The sequence below is a fragment of the Canis lupus genome, chromosome 22, assembly GCF_011100685.1.
Source record: "Canis lupus familiaris isolate Mischka breed German Shepherd chromosome 22, alternate assembly UU_Cfam_GSD_1.0, whole genome shotgun sequence".
Taxonomy (NCBI): domain Eukaryota; kingdom Metazoa; phylum Chordata; class Mammalia; order Carnivora; family Canidae; genus Canis; species Canis lupus.
In genome coordinates this window covers 27,459,665-27,476,469 of record NC_049243.1, presented here as the reverse complement: position 1 = coordinate 27,476,469, position 16,805 = coordinate 27,459,665, and the positions used below count along the sequence as shown (strand labels likewise).

At 39.1% G+C, this 16,805-nt stretch overlaps 1 long non-coding RNA gene across 9 annotated transcripts in view; it reads left to right on the top strand.

The window, feature by feature from the left end:
• The first annotated feature begins 2,427 nt into the window (after positions 1-2,427).
• Positions 2,428-16,805, top strand: part of LOC111091649 — a 44,234-nt gene continuing 29,856 nt past the window's right edge. For 4 of the 9 annotated variants that reach the window (XR_005376372.1, XR_005376374.1, XR_005376370.1 and 1 more), the window contains exons 1-2: positions 2,429-2,754; positions 5,600-5,728. This is a non-coding gene — a long non-coding RNA (uncharacterized LOC111091649). Of the gene's footprint in view, positions 2,755-5,599; positions 5,729-16,805 lie in introns of all 9 variants that reach the window. The other 5 variants (XR_005376369.1, XR_005376373.1, XR_005376368.1 and 2 more) reach the window with 3 other exon arrangements.

Sequence of the window (16,805 nt, the reverse complement as noted above, 5' to 3'; positions counted from 1 at the left end):
TTTACAAATCCACCAGGTTTATTAAAACCAATTTGCTAACAAATAATCTTTTTCAAAGTAACGAAATTTATTCATCAAACTGTATACCTGAAAGGATAAATTATGTAGAATATAAATTATGCTCTGAAAACCTGATTTTTTTAATTATGTGGTTTTATTTATTCTTAACATGCCTCCCTCCTCACGCTTAACCCTCAAAATTGTCCTGGTTTGAATAATAAATTATTTGTCTACATATTCATAACAAAAATTTTAACAGAGATTTTACCTAAACTTACTGCCTTCATTTCCCCATGTCCCATTTTCTCTTTAATTCACTTCAATTGGACTTTCAACTCCATAACTTTACTATAGCCACTTTTTTCAAGACACTACTGATGTGTATTTTGCCAAGTTGGTGGTGTAGTCATTTTATTTAACCTTTCTCCAGTATTCAACATAGTTGACCAAATCCTCCCTCCAACCTCTGTTAGCTTCCACAATACAACAGGACTCTGGTTTACCTCTCATCTACAAACCACTCTTTCTTATTCTCTTTTGCTCAATCTTCTTCCTGGACTCTAAATATTGAGATGACCCAAAACTCTGTCTTTTTGTTTTTGTTTTTGTTTTTTTTTTTTTTTGCCATTCTTTCCTTAGGTGACCACATCCTGTCCCATTGCATAAAATACCATCTATATTTGGATGGCTAGCGAACGTGTATCTGATCTAGATCTTTCTCCCTGAGCACCAGAATTGCATATCTGCCTACTGTACCTCTCCAATAAAGCCTTTCTAGTGCAATAATAATAAAACCAAGCACAAAATTATTGACGATAAGACCCTATATGATTTGGCCCCTCTCTTACCTCTCTGATCTCATCCCATATCTTTACCTGTGTTCCCTTTACCCTGACTGCTCCATCCATACTGGCCTTCCTTCCTTTACTTGAGCTTACCGTGTTCATTTCTAGCACAGGACCTTCACACATGAACTCTTCAAATGGCTTGTTCTTTCTCATGATCCAAATCTGAGCTCAGTGTCTCCTCCTTAAAAGGCCTTCTCCAATCATTCTAAAGTAGCCTGCCCACCTCTCATTCAGTAACAATCCTTCTTGTGGTGGGTTGAGTCATGACATCCTCAAAATTATGTTCAAGTCTATGAAGTTGACCTTATTTAGGAGAAAAAAAAAAGTGCCTTGCAAATGTAATTAAGTTAAGGATCCTGAGATGAGATCACCCTAGATTTAGAATGGTCCTGAAATTCAATGGCAGGTGTACTTATAAGAAGAGAAGACACAAAGAGAAAAGGTTTTGAGAAACAGAGGCAGAGTGGTAACAATGTTCCTACAAGCCATGGAATACTAAGGATTGCCAGCGACCATCAGAAGCTAGAAAAGAAGCATGAATCAAATTTCCCTTAGCAACTCCAGAATGAATCAACCCTGCCAACACCTTGATTGAGATTTCTGGCCTATAGAACTGTGAAGGAATAAATTTGTGTTGTTTTTAAGCCTCCCAGTCCATGGTAATTTGTCACAGCAGCCCTACAAAACTAAACTACCTCTCCAGCATAACCCTGCTTTTCTCCTTTCATAACACTTGGATGTCATCCATTTAATTATTTGTGCACTCGTTTTTATTCTGTCCTCCACCCCACACATGTAGGCTCCACGAGGAAGTTTATTTGTCATATCTATGCCTAGCTATGTTACCTATGCCTAACTTGGACGAGTATCTACATGTAGTAAACATTGAATTAAAACTTGTCAAATGCATGAATGTTTTTTTAACACTTACATCCTATGGAAACAATTTATAGGACTTTCTCATTGATTTCACTTAGGGTCTTTGCTAGATGGAAGCTATGTCTTTATTCATCACTTTACTTCCCACCATGACCAATTAATATAAGGCCCTGAGTGGTTTGTATGCATTGAATATGTTTGGGGCAGCTAATGTATCATAGGCAAGCTTCTAAACACAGCCATCTGATTAGAATAATATATATATATATATATATATATATATATATATATATATATATTTTGTTGTTGTTGTTATAATTATCTCCATTCTATAAATGAGAAAAGTGAAGCTAAGAGCAATTAAGGAAATTGGTTAAATCACCTAGTTAATAAGGAATGGAGTCAGGATTCAAACCCAACATCCTCTGATTTCTAACACCAAGCCTGTTCAACTGCCCTAGCCTCCTTAAAAATAAAAAATCGCTGTGCAAGATAAAATCAAATATTAAAAATAAATTAAGATTTTAAAGACTTTAAAAATCACTTGCCTCGCTCAATTCCAAATGCACAGTATTCCACAAAGAGGTTGTTCTTTCTCTGTCCTAAAACAAAGAAAAGCATTTCCAAGATCATTGGTGAACACTCACATTAAATCATATCTGTCACTTACAGTTCAGAAGAGCAGGTTTGTCAATAAAAGAACATAAACCTCTGGCAGTCGGGAGAGGTTATTAGCTCAGTAGGTTTCACAGCCCAGTGTGCAGAAGATCATGGGGCTGGTACTGGAGGCCTGTGGTAAAAATGCAGATTCCTGGACTCCACTTACAGGCATTCTGATTCAGTAGATCAGCTGAAGCCAGAATTCTGTTTTCTTAACGATCAAGGACAAGTGCACTATTGCAGGTGGTCATTAAACCTTTGAGGAGCCACCTTTCAGGAACTGTGGGAGCAGCACCAAAAAGAAAAGGGGGTACTGCAAGAGAAGAAGCCAAAGTCCACCTCTGCCGACTTCCTGGCTGTACCACAGGTTGGTCCTGGCAAGGAGGCATAATTAGTGTGGGTAAAGGGATTTCATATCTTTGGGTGGAAATTCATCTGAGCCTGCCAAATATCAATATTGTGTTTCATCTAAGATTCTCTGTTCACTTTCTCCTGCCACACCTTTCAAACTGTGGTGATGGGAACAATAACAAGTCTGTGTTATTTGGTTCCATCCAAGCTACTTTTTATATATCTTCTAAAAATCTTGTATTCATTGTCATACCAATTTAAATTTATCAGCATGATGTGACTGGAAAAACAATGGTAGATATTTACTCTTTGGCCTTTTTCCATGGCTGTCCTTTTTTAAGAAATTTAAACCTAAAAAATACTCCTATAGACCTTTTGTGTCAAGTTTCTGCCAGGTGGCTTACAGTGCCTCGCATTCTGATCTAATTTTCAACAGTAAATTCCATAAGAGTTACAGGTGGAAATTGCAAACATTTTCATTATCGTGATCTCTGCATTTCATTAGTAAGCAAGGTAAATCAGAAAAGGAAAAGATTAAGAATCTGGGTCAATCCCTTTATTTATCAAAGAGAAGTAGTGAAACAAAGTGGAAGGGGAACTAGATGAAGAATCTCATCCTGGGATGCCTGGGTGGCTTAACTGGTTGAGCATCTGCCCTCAGCTCAGAGCGTGATTCTGGAGTCTGGGATCGAGTCCCGCATTCGGCTCCCTGCAGGGAGCCTGCTTCTCCCTCTGCCTATGTCTCTGCCTCTCTCTCTGTACCTCTCATGAATAAATAAAATTAAATTTAAAAAAAAATGAATCTCATACTGATCATGCCCCTGACTGCTGTTTGGCCTTATTAACCACTTGCACTCTCTGGGCCTCTCTTGAATCAAATGGCAGACTTGAATCAGATGAACAATAATGCCCTCTCCCAAACTAATACATTGATAAATCTGTGTGATCCTCATCGCTCCTTAAAGAAGGAGTTCAACAAAACAGTGAAATAGAAACGCAGCCAATTCTTGATTATCCCTTCTAAGAGAAGGAAGCTTCTCTCCAAATCATCCAACAGCTGTGTTTGTCTGCCTACAATCGGCAGATCTAATACCAAAGGTTCTGAGAACTTGCTCCATCTTTCCAGCATTCAGAGCATAAAGATGAAGTAAGCTCTACCGCCTTGGTTTACCTTTTACAGCTCATACCTAATCAGGAGGGAAGGGGTGCACTGTGAGGGCAGAGAAATAATTGGGTATTTTGCTTTGGAAATTCTTTCCTGTTAGCTGAATTGCACACAAGGAGAGAACTTCGAGCCTCTTTCTAATTTTCTACTGGATTAGAGATTGACAAACAGATAATCAACCAATAAATGGATAAGAACAGTATTTATGGATGCAGCTGCAAAGAACTGGGCTAAGCACTGTAGAGAACTCCAGTATTATACAGGGTCCCCCAGCTTCACAGAATTTATCATCTATTTGCTAAGGGAAAACACTAACACCCCTAAGACAGACTAAGAAAAATTGTGAACAAATATGCCTCAGTACAAATATTTCTAGATAGAGAAAAGGAACTAGTCCCCATAAAAAAGAATCCACCTCTACAATCTACATGGTAAACTGAGATTTTTAAAAATGGGAATAAATCCTCCAAAGGGGTACACTGTGTGGCCAGCTCCCATCTCCATGCTCACACTGCCTGAAAGCTAGATCGAGCGAACCATTGCTAGGAAGACAATATAATGCTATTCAAGATTAAATTTCAGAGGCAGCTAAGAAGAACGGTTCGAAAATCTGATTTCCAAGGTCCCAAGGGGAGTCAACTTTTTAAGAAGAGTCCTTTAACATGTTTTTGAAATCTTTTGTAATCTCTAAAGAAATATTTTTAAATCGGACTGGACAAAGAACAGAGATTCTTAATGGCAGCTTTGCATTGTGCCTGAAAATTAGTTAGGAAAATGGATAAATCCTATGGGTTTTGTCTTATTAGAGTTTTCAATTTTTTTTCATAAACAAAAGAGAAGGTCCTTATAATGGAAAACTAGTTCCAAGATATACAACTTAAGAGAAATATGGGAAAGGAATTATTTTTTTCCAAAATACTTTCCCTTCTTCTCATTCTAAATGGTTATTGCAGTGAGGTGGGTTTTTTCTTTTTCCTGATAGAACAATAGATTCTTATTTCCACAAAATAAATGGAGTAAGCAATCAAAAAATACTTCTTTAATGGAAGACAGCTAAAAACGAGAGAAAACCTGCTGCCTAACAAAAACAAAGAATATCTCCAGCATTATCATTGATATTTAAATGGAAGAAAATAAGATGAGCTTTTAACATAATGATTTTGCTGTTTAGAGAGCACCATCCCATTTTCACATGTGCCAAACAACTCAGAGGTATTGGAGGATGTGTGAGGAAAGTCAGAGTACAAGTACTTCTTGGCATCCCTCTCCAGCTGTGCCACAGGCACAGAAGATTATGAAACAAAAAATCATTCCTCAAGTGGGAAGGTGTGTCTGTTTTTCCCTTGAATACCAAGACTTCTATTTGTTTTCCACTGGGTGATTGAAATGTCTAATATCAGATCTAGCTTTGGGTAAAATTATGAAGTAATAGGTAATAGTCATATTTAGTGAGCACCTACTGTATACCAGGGACTTTACATGAGACACTGTTGAATCTTCACAGTGGTTCTCTAAGGAGAGATACTACAATCTTACATATTTGGAAACTGAGGCTCACAATATTTTGATTAATTAATTAATTGCTCATGGTCACACAACTTCTCAACTTCTCAATGGAGCCAAGATTTGAATTTAGTTATTGCCAGCTTGTTTACCTTCATCTAAGCACCCCTTCCTTGTCATCACCATCTCTCAGTGAAGGGGTCCAGAACCTGCCTCTGGAAAATATGCCACTTTGATGTCTTGATCTTATGAGCTGAAGGCACTTGAGAAACAGCAGATATGGGAAGCACTTTCTGACCTCTCCCTTTCTACCTAAAAGCAGGTAAGGAGACTTCCCATGAGAAAGGTGCCCCTCCTGTGCCAGGAAAAGAACATTCTTATCCCTGAAGACTGGGAGTCAATGCCAACACAGCCCTGTCCAAACAGACCTACTGAAACAAGCCCCATCTTCCATTTACTTCCCTCATGTATTTCTTAGTCTCTGTCCCATAATCTACTGCCCTGAGTACAAGCCCCTTTGTCTTGTCACATCTACACAGTGTATCATTCTTGGTTTAAAAACAAACGTAAGGGGCACCTAGGTGGCTCAGTCAGTTACATGGCTGTTGGTTTTGGCTCAGGTCATGATCTCAAGGTCATGAGATTGAGCCCCATGTCCGGCTTTGTGCTCAGTGCGGAGTCTGCTTCAGAGTCTCTCTCCCCCTCCCTCTCCCTCCAGCTCACACACTCTCTCTCTCAAATAAATAAATAAAATCTTTTCTTAAAAAAAGGTATTAAGCTTCAAGGCCTAATGGCTCCTTTGGGTCTTCATTTTCCTTTTAAAGACTCTTATGTGTACACAAAATACTAAATAAAAAGTGTATGTTTATCCCCTGTTAATCTGTTTTATGTCAGGTTAATTCTCAGACCACAGAACATAAAAGGTAAAAGGGAAGTTTTTCCTCCCTTACACCATCTACCCAGAGTTCTCATACTTCTTCAGGGTCTTCCTGTCATGGAGGAAACAAAAACAATTCACATAACTTGTTAATGATTTAATGTGTTATCTGTCCAAGAATCATACTGGAGAGAATAATATTTAAACTTGGGTCTCTAGTGGCAACATTTCAAAGCATCTGGAACGAACAGATTTTTTAAGGCTGAGGTGAAACTTGGTCGCACCTTTCAAACCACCCCACATGGGGCCACTGTGTTGCACAACTCCAGAGTCAGGTGCATGGGCATCTAAGAGGATGGAGGCTTTTGGAGTTGCCTAGGGCACTGCTGGCATGGCCATGGGGGACCAGACCCCATGTAATTATCAACTGCTAGCAACTAAAGGTAACATCATTTTAGCCAACATCTGCTTATTTTACAGAATAGAAAACTGAACTCTAAGAGGCTAGGTAACTGCTCTATTTATATCAGGACTGGAATTATAGATATGGGGGAAGGAAGATGGCGGGCGGAGGGGCGGGGGACCAGGGCATGAAAGAGACAAGTTTGTTAGACTTTCATTTGGATCTTACAGGTCACAATGCTTGAAAAAATTAACCCCATCTACTCCCCTACCTCCACTTTGCAACTAATTTGGCAACTCAAAAGGTTAAGGATTGACCCCTATAGGTCAAATTAAGTTTACCTTGAAGACTAGGGCAGAATGGCAATCCAGTTACAAGTTTTCTGTCTCAGAAATGGTCACGGATATTACAACTCTAAGATAATCTTCCAAGCTTCATGGGTTCAATTATTCCTTTAGATTAAAAGTAATTTGTACCTTTTAGAAGGAAAGTAAACAGTTTGGAAATTCTGCTCAGTCTTCTAATTGCAAAGTTCTGGCTAAAATTTTGCTGTAGTGGCTTTCAAACTGTGACTGCTTGGCTTGCAAGGAAGAGATTCAAGAGTTCCAAAAAACATTTGATTTGCTGATTACCAGATGACAGAGCTCAGGACAGGAGAGGCTAAATCACCAGGGGAGCCAACATGATTGAAAAGGAGTTGGAGACTAGTTATCTGACTTGCTTATTGTCAACTTCTTGGGCTCCTCCACCCAAACTATGACCCAGCTCTGAGGTTTACCTTCAAAATAGGGTTCCACTGTTTTAGAAAAGAGTCTTTTGAATATCAAGTTACATGAAGAGTTCTGTAGCTCCCAAAAGCTACAGAAATCTCCCTGAGAGATGTTTCAGCATTGGAGATTTAGCAGACTGCTCAGGATAGTAATCACTGTCATAATTGCTTTGAATACCCACCTACAAACTGCTGGCAAAACACGGACGATTGAGACACTAGAACTTCATCAAAACAATAGTATTTTGTTAAAAGAATGAAATAGATGCTGATATGAGCTCTACTAAGTGAAAAGCTTAAGAGATGAAGCTGAGGAACTTAGATTTATTAAGATTTTTTTTTTTTTTTAGATTTTATTTATTTACTCATGAGAGATACAAACAGAGGCAGAGACACAGGCAGAGGGAGAAGCAGGCCTCCTGCAGGGAGCCCAATGCAGGACACAATCCTGGGACCCTGGGATCATGACCCGAGCCAAAGGCAGATGCTCAACCACTGAGCCACCCAGGCACCCCAAGAATTTTTTTTTTTAAACAGAATTTGGATTTTGCTTTTAAAGCATTATTTTTCTGGGAGGCTATTGGCTAAGATTCTGTCCTCTACAGCACAGAGCTGTGGAACGTACACATTACTAATTAGAGTCTAGAATCACTTTTAATCCTCTTTGCTACGCTCCTTCTATAGGATGTCAATACCAACCTTCTTGAAAGACAAAAAGGCAAGTATGAACAAGATTTTAGAAAGATATAAAGATGTTTTATCTCCCAATCTCAAAAAGTGGCATATAGAAGCCTGTATGTTCTACTCAGGCACTTTTCAATAATGGGTCACAATTACCTAGGGGTTGGAAAAAGTTTTTGAGAGTATGTTCAAACCGAGGAGGTTTCCAGAAAGCTTCCGTCTTTGTCCTAGGTGCCAGCACTGCCTGGAGTGCCATTAAGAAGGGGGTATCTGAGGGTGCATGGGTGTTTCAGGTGGTTAAGCGTTCAACTCTTGATTTCAGTTAGGTCATGATCTCATGATCCTGAGATCCTAAGATTCTCTATCTCCCTCTTCCTCTGGTGTTTCCCCTCCTCTTCACACTGTCTCTTTCCAAAAAAAATTAAAAATGAAAATAAAAAGAGAAGGGGGCACCTGGTTGGCTCAGTCAGAGGAGCATGCAACTCTTGATCTCAGGGTCAGGAGTTCAAGTTCCGTATTGGATATACAGGTTACTAAACAACAAAAAGAATTTTAAAAAGAGTGGGAAGAAGGGGTGCCAGTGGAAAGCCTATGTGTGCTCAAGCAGGAAGTGGAACTACACGATAGAGAAATGTTCCACCCTTCTACTCATCTCCACACCCCACCGCCACAAACCTTTGTGTTGAGAAAAGGCAGATGTTTGCTCACCACTGTAGCCTGACTCTAGCTTGCTGATTTCAGTCTATGTCAATGAGGTAGGCACAGCTGACAGAATCTATGATGTCAGAAATGTTTGCCTAAACTAGGAAGAAACCTGAGAATAAATCCCATGAAGCCTCACTCCAACACACTTTCCAGCACCATAGATAATGGAGCTTTATTGGCTCCAATGGCCACTCCACCCAGATGGACACTCATACAAAATAAGACTCCATCCTAGCAGGTAGAAAATGCCAAAATCAACTGTGACATTTCTCATCTCTTAAAAAAATAAAAAATAAATAAATAAATAAAACAATTTCCAGAGACCATACAGTTAGTTGAATTATTGGAAGATTTCAAACTCTTCACAGAAGGATCACTGATAACAGCTGATGCCCAATTTGAATACAGTGCCAACTATCAGACAGTCCCTCTCTATAATTTTGAAATGGAATCTATCCTTCTTTCAATTTTTCTACAGAAAAGATTTTGCTAGTTAACTTTTTCAACTCAATAGTCAATTCAACTGACCATATTTGTCAGGTACATAGGGACATATGGTCCCTGCCACAAAAGGGAAACTAAAACTGTAAATAAATGTATTACAAACTGTGTGAAAAGTATTATGAGAGGGGCACCTGGATGGCTCAGTGGTTGAGTGTCTGCCTCTGGCTCAGGTCGTGATCCCAGGGTCCTGAGGTCAAGTCCCACATCAGGCTCCCCACAGGGAGCCTGCTTCTCCCTCTGCCTATGTCTCTGCTTCTCTCTCTGTCTCTCATGAATAAATAAATAATTTTTTTAAAGTATTATGAGAAAAAGAAACATAGGATGACAGAGGTGAGTTGGGGACAGAACTATTGAGTAAACTTTTTCAACCAGTTTTCTAAGTAAAATTCCTTTCCTAAAAGAATTCTCTTTCAGCTATTTGATACCAGTTACTAGTGGAATTTCTGACTAGGAATCCTAATTTCCTACATAAACCCTTCCTCTAAACATTCAGATTCAGTATATCAGTCAGTCAACAATCATTTGAGCACTATGAATGCAGTTAGTTCATCTTTTGATTTCTAGAACATAAGCCAATGATGGTTTAATGAGTCTCACACTACCCAGAAAAATCCCAGTCCTTGAGTAGAAATATCTGAGTCTTTTGCTTGTTATTCTTTGCTCAGCTCTCTGAAAAGATTTGACAAGAGTCAGGGTGAGACATCTAAAATAAAAATAAAAACCACGTTACCGATCCAGGGAAATTTTTACATCAGCATATCAAATTATATCCAAATAGCCAATATGAAAATCACTATCCAGATTTCATAGCATAATCAAACAATAACAAGAAAAAGACGTTCCTTCAAAATATGATCTAGGTAAGATAACCAACAATGTTTATCTTCCTCTGAGCTATTATGATGATTAATAAGATAATGTTCACAAAGGACTTTGAAGGAAAAATGTGATGTACTTTGAAGCATTATCATTTTTTTTATTAATGAGTTTTGATTCTGACAGCTGCCAGTTGTGGTGCAGCCACAGTAAACCTTTGCTCAACCCCACAAAGGAAAATATGGTACAAGGGAGCAGATAGTGTATGGTGGTGGATAATACCCGCTCCAGAAGAAAGCCAAATCCTGCGAGAGACAGAAGCTGTACGCAAAGGAACTAGAAAACAATCGGGAAGGACAGGTACTGTTAGAATGGGACCAGAGCTAGTATAGAAAGAAACACTCCAGGGACGCCTGGGTGGCTCAGTGGTTGAGCGTCTGCCTTTGGCTCAGGGCCTGATCCTGGAGTCCCAGGATCGAGTCTCACCTGGGGCTTCCTGCATGGGGCCTGCTTCTCCTCCCTCTTCCTGTCTCTGCCTCTCTCTGTGTCTCCCATGAATGAATAAATAAAATCCTAAAAAAAAAAAGAAAAGAAACACTCCAAATGCACTCAGAAAAAAATTTAAAGAGATAACTCAGAGGTGCCCACATCAACCTGAAATTAATCGTATTGTGTTCATTTGTTTGCTCGTATGCTTATTCCAAATATTAAGCACCTCCATATGCCAGGCAAAGTGTTTAGTGCTGGGAAATAGATGAACCTCTGTTTTCAAGAAGCTTACTCCTAACCTGGGGTAGAGAAGAGAAGGAGGTAGAAAAGCATGTACACTAATACTTAATATTATGAGTTGTAGGGAATATAAAATACATGGTAGAGAGAGGACTAAAGAGGCTAAAGGGCTCTATTTCCAGGGAAGGGGAGTACTTGGAGAAATCCAAGAAAGATGTGTCTTACAAGAAGAATAAGGCAGGGAAAGCCATTTCTGGCAGAGGGAATGTCATTGTTAACACCGACTACCCATGAATAGCATCCCCTTAGAGTTGGATCAGTGACCACTGCAGATGCAGTGACCCTGGATATGAGCAAAAATTTAAGGCACCCATAACAAAAGGTAAATTAATGATAAGGACCAGCTCTAGGATTTAAGATTTATCCTAGAGGCATTGAGAACCCTTTAAAGTGTTGTGGTCTTTTTGTTTTTGTTTTTGTTTTTTAAGCTTGTAAGTAACATGGTCATATCTATGGTTCTGAGATGATCATGAAATCTGGATTAGAAAGAAGTCAGGGGTAGAAGGCCAGTTAGGAACCTGCCATCATTATTCTTCTGAGGGATTCCAAGGGATAGGGGAGAAAGAACATAGGAGGACACATCAGACTTAGATACTGCTAAGAGTAGAGACGGAGAAAAGGAAGTATCATGAAAGTCATTCAGGTTCATGACTTGGGGGGGGGCAGAGTCAGTAGCCTCGAGAGAGGTGAGAGAAGAAGAAAAGCAAGCGGGGCAAATTTTCCATTTTTCTTCTTGTGGATTCCTGATCTTGGTGACTGGCCTCACCACTCACTCATCCTCTCCCCAAGATACCCGTGCACCTCAATGACATCTCTTGCAGGAAGAGAAGAAGCACCAGACATGAACAGGAGGCTCCAGAAATCATTCTGTCTCCTAATTCTCTCCTGGGTTTATTGCTTGCTAATGCTACCCTGGAATATGCATTCAAAAGGTTAAGGTCATTTCAGAGGCAAATTTCAAACAATGTTTCTGTCACTCCCCTTTTCAGATTCCTTAATGGTGCCTAAATGAAAATAAAGGTCCAAATTAAGTTCAAAAAACTTAAAAGCACTCCTTAATGGTGAAACTTTGGCACTAACGGTTTATTTCTTGTTTCATGTGTTAAATATTAACTTGAATTTTGAAAGAATTAAAAGTTTTAACAAGAAGTATTTATGATGGCCCATTAAAAATGTGTCTACAGTAACAAACATCTCAAACATCCTCAAAATGACAAATATATTTCCATGACATAGATTTTAGGACATGAAGAAATATCCCAATAGAATTAGTGTGCCATAATTATATGGGTATTCTACTTTTAAACAAATCAAATGTCCAAATTTTTTTTAAAATGTTAAACCAGAAATTTGGGGTGCCGTTATATAAGAATTCACCATGTCAAACTTCCATTGAAAAAAATTACTATTTGTCAGGGAGCTCAAAATGCAATTTGCTAAAATTTGATTTAGTATCCTCTAAAGTAAAAAAAGAAGATGTGAGGAAATCATAGTAAACTTAAAAATGCCAAGTTCTATTGTGTCAAAATATGATTTTAAATGTTTAGGAAAAAATTTAAAGTTGTGTAAGAAGTGTGAGGCAAGTTGCAAAATACTGAAAGAGGTTAGCCAAGAAACTCCAAATAAAATAGAGCATGTAGCACAGATACTCCATGAATGAAGAATACCCTAAGCCCTCTGTAAATAATAGCTTCTTACCCACTTCTCCCTACCCATCCAGATATGCAAATATATTTACTAGTCAGGTGAGATAGAAGAATAGCTAAAGGCCAAGCCCTGTTGCCATGGTAGCTAAGAGTCTTAGACTAAGCCCACCATGCACAACTAGAATAATTGGAGCTTCTCCTTCATTTTGCCTCATATACAGTTTTGCAATAAGAGCAAAAGGATATAAGGATGTCAAGGTCTGGAAAATAAAACATTTTTTTTATTTTTGCCAAAAGAGAGAAAAAACAAGCAAGAAGGAGAAAGGTACAGAAAAAACGGAGTTAAAGATACCCTCTTTCAGATAATATTAAGAGGGAGAAGCTATTAAAGCCTTCTCTCTGATAAGCTCTGTGGTCCCAAGAAACATGCTTAAGAACCAAAGCAAAAACATCATGCATTTTCCAAGCATGAACAGATTGACAAGTTTCCATGTTGGGAAAAAATTCAAGGCTCCTGAAGAATGTTTTTTATTTAGCCTGGGCAAGGAGGACAGCATTAAAGTTAAGTAGTCCTTGAAAATAGTATCGTGGCAAAGGTGTTGATCCACACCAAAGTGTCTTACTGGTTTCGTGAAGTCTCTTGTGAATAGGGGTCAACATATGAAACAATTTTTTCTCCTACTCTAAAGACTGTTGTCTTCGTTGCTGAGGGCTGCTATCGTATCACAAAGTATCACAAAATGGGTGGCTTAAGACAACAGACATTTGTTCTCTCACAGTTCTGGAGGATTGAAGTCCAAAATCATGGTGTCCGCAGGGCTATGTTGTCTCGAGATTGGGTAGAGATCCTTCCTCGCCTCTTACTAGCTGGTGATGGTGGTTGTCAACCCTTTGGCTTTCCTTTGCTTGCAGCAGTCCCTCCAACCTCTGCTGCTGTCTTCACATGGGATTATTCCTCTGTCTCTGGGTCCTATTTTTCATCTTCATATTGAATTAGGGCCCACCTTAATTCAGTATGACTTCATTTAATTTGATTGCAAAGACCTTGTTTCCAAATAAGGTCACATTCACAGGACCTAAGGCTTACGATTTCAACACAATTCAATCCATATGGTTGATGTTACTGTAGTCCATCAAATTCTGCTTTCCAGGATGCCTAGGTGGCTCAGTGGTTGAGCCTCTGCCTTTGGCTCAGGTCATGATCCTGGGGGCCTGGGATCGAGTCCCACATCGGGCTCCTTGCAGGGAGCCTGCTTCTCCCTCTGCCTATGTCTCTATCTCTATCTTTCTCTGTGTGTCTCTCATAAATAAATAAATAAAATCCTTTAAAAAAGAAAAAGAAAACAAATCCTCCTTTCCTACTGGATAGCAGCTCCCTCACAACATTTCAGTCTGATCCTGGTATTATCAAGCACTCATGTTTATCAATCCCCTTCCATTTAGGGTTGGAAGATCCAGTCCAGCTCATGTCGTTGTCTGTCACCTAAGGCTCACTCTCCCACCCCAAACCACAGTCTATTCTGCAGCTTCCACCGTCTAGGGCAGAAGAGCAATCTCTTTTCTCTTACACCCTCTCCTTTCCCTAGAGCTTATCCCTCCAATGTTGGGTTAAAATGGAGGGAGAGGTAAATCTCTGTTGCCCTCTTATATGACTGCACATGATGAAATGGGGTGGTCTCCTTGAATGATCAAGCTTATGAACAGGCTTTCTCACAGGAGCCCCACATGGGCTCAAGGTAGACATGAGGTGGCCATTCTTCTAGACAGTGGTGGCCTCCATCTTCAGGGTGACCCTCTGCTGACCCACAATACACACTGTTTTGCTGCCATGTTTCAGTGCCCAGTGTTGAGGGGGTCCTCAGCAAGCCTGGAGTCCCATCTCATCCATGTTCTACAGCCTCCACCTCTGGAGCAGCAAGCAGGCAAAGGAAAGATTTATTCTGCATATATTTTGGAAATAAGGAGCTTGAAGTGGATAAACTGTCCCCCATGGCAGACAAAATGAACTGTCTGCATGTACATGAGGCCTATGTCCCACTTCTTCCATGATAACAGAACACCAAGTTTGTGTGATGTAGCAATGTGACCAACTAATCACTCTTCTCCCCAGCCTCCTCAACAGCTTGGGGTGGCCATCTGACACAGTTTTGGCCAATGAAAAATAAGCAGAGGTGGGAATTCTGAGATAGCTTTTGATTTCTGATAAAAGGAAGCACTTTGAGCTGGTGCCTTACCCTTCCTATTTTTCCACCTCAGAAGGAGCCATTGTGTCTGAGCAATAGCAGCCATCTTGCTAGGATAAAGTGAAGGCATCTAGAATCACAGAGTGCCAGCCCTGGTATCATCCATTCATTGAATGGAAGCCAGTAACGGCTTGCCTCCAGAAGTCTTAGCAGGTGAGGAAATTAAACTCCTACTTGTTTAATCTACTATAGTCGGGCTCTCTGTGACTCGACGTTAAAGCCTTTCTGGTTTGACCCTACCATGGCTGGCTTAGCAGATGTTCTTCCCCTCACTGGGGTGGCTCTGCTAGACCAGGAAGAGATGTATCTGAGCATCTGTGCCACAAGGAAGCAAATGATCAGTCTTCCTTCTTGCAAGTTGAAAAACTGTCACATATTATAAACCAAAAACCCTTCTGATCCCTGAACTTAATGTTTGTATCCATACCCCGGTCAGTCCAACCCTCCAACCTACTTTCAATAATCTGTTACCATATTTTCCAGATGAGTTTTATGACTGTTTTGGTGGGCTGTAGCTATTTAATCATAATAATAATCCAGGTCTCCTTACATCTTTATTATAGCACAGGGTCCTGAAGAGTACTCCCCTGGCCTGTCTGAACAGGAAATAAAATTGTATATACAGTATGATGACATCCATATAAAAGCTCAAATTAAATGAGTGAACAAATGAGAAACCACGGAAGAAAAATTTACCAGAATATTAAGGTTACTTCTCTTTTGGACGATGGAAATTTTACTTCCTTTCTATTTTTCTCGAGCTATCTATATTGTTCATGCTTTTTCACAAAGGACAAAAATAAAATAAAATAATTTTTTTTAAGAGGAGAGGGTAGGAGGGGCAGAGGGAGAAAGAGAATCCTAAGCAGGCTCCACATCCAGTGTGGACCCTAATGTGGGCCTTGATCTCACAACCCTGAGATTGCAATCTGAGCCAAAATCAAAAGTCCAATGCCACCCAGGCATGTCTAAAATAATCTTTTAAAGCTAAGAAAATAATAATAAATAATTAAAACAGGAATTTTCCTCCCATCTCAAGTACAAAAATGTACAAAATTTGTACACTGGTGCTACAAATCTGGGAGAAACTGTACATTTTATGTTAGAAATTTCCTAGAAAGAAAGAAAGAAAGAAAGAAAGAAAGAAAGAAAGAAAGAAAGAAAGAAAGAAAGAAATTTCCTGCCTACAAAGATGGGGGTCCAAGTGTTTCTGTGAGAGCTGGTCAAAAAACTGCAAAATTCCCTGCTCCACCCATGAAAACCAAGTCTTAGCAACCATTCTAAGACAGTTAGATGTTCCATGCACCCAATTCCCAGCCACCGTAAGCCCTTCTGAAATTAACTTCTTCTCTTTATTTTTCTTGATGATATCTTCTCAGAAGAAATCTTTGAATTCATTGTATGAAATTCATCTATTTCAAAATCTTTTGGTTTGGAAAGCAAGGAAACTGAAAGTGCTCTTCCTTGCCCCAAATCATTACCACTGTCTTCTAAGAGTGAAAATACTTTGAAAAATGTTTTTCAAATTTTATTTCACAAAAACTGTAGTGCTTCTGTAAATATTTTATTTTAATTTACATTTTGAAATATGTATTTGTGATTATAAAGAAAATTCATTAACTACAAGAAAAATTTTACGTGTAAGTCTGCCTTCCACCTCAGATCCACCAACCCACCTCCCAGAAGTCAATTCTGTCAATAGTTTGCTGCGACATTTTTCATACAGATGAATGCATAAAGATATATACCTTTTTTCATCTCTCACATAAAAAAAGAGGGTTTTATACATAACTATTCTCTACCTTGTCCTGTTCACTTAATGGAATATCTTAGGAATCTTTCCAATCAACACATACAGATATATTCATTCTTTTAATCGTCTACATATTAATATAAACCATATGCATATTGTAAATTATTTAAATAACCCCACCCATGGTTTTGGACACTTAAAGAGTTTCTAATT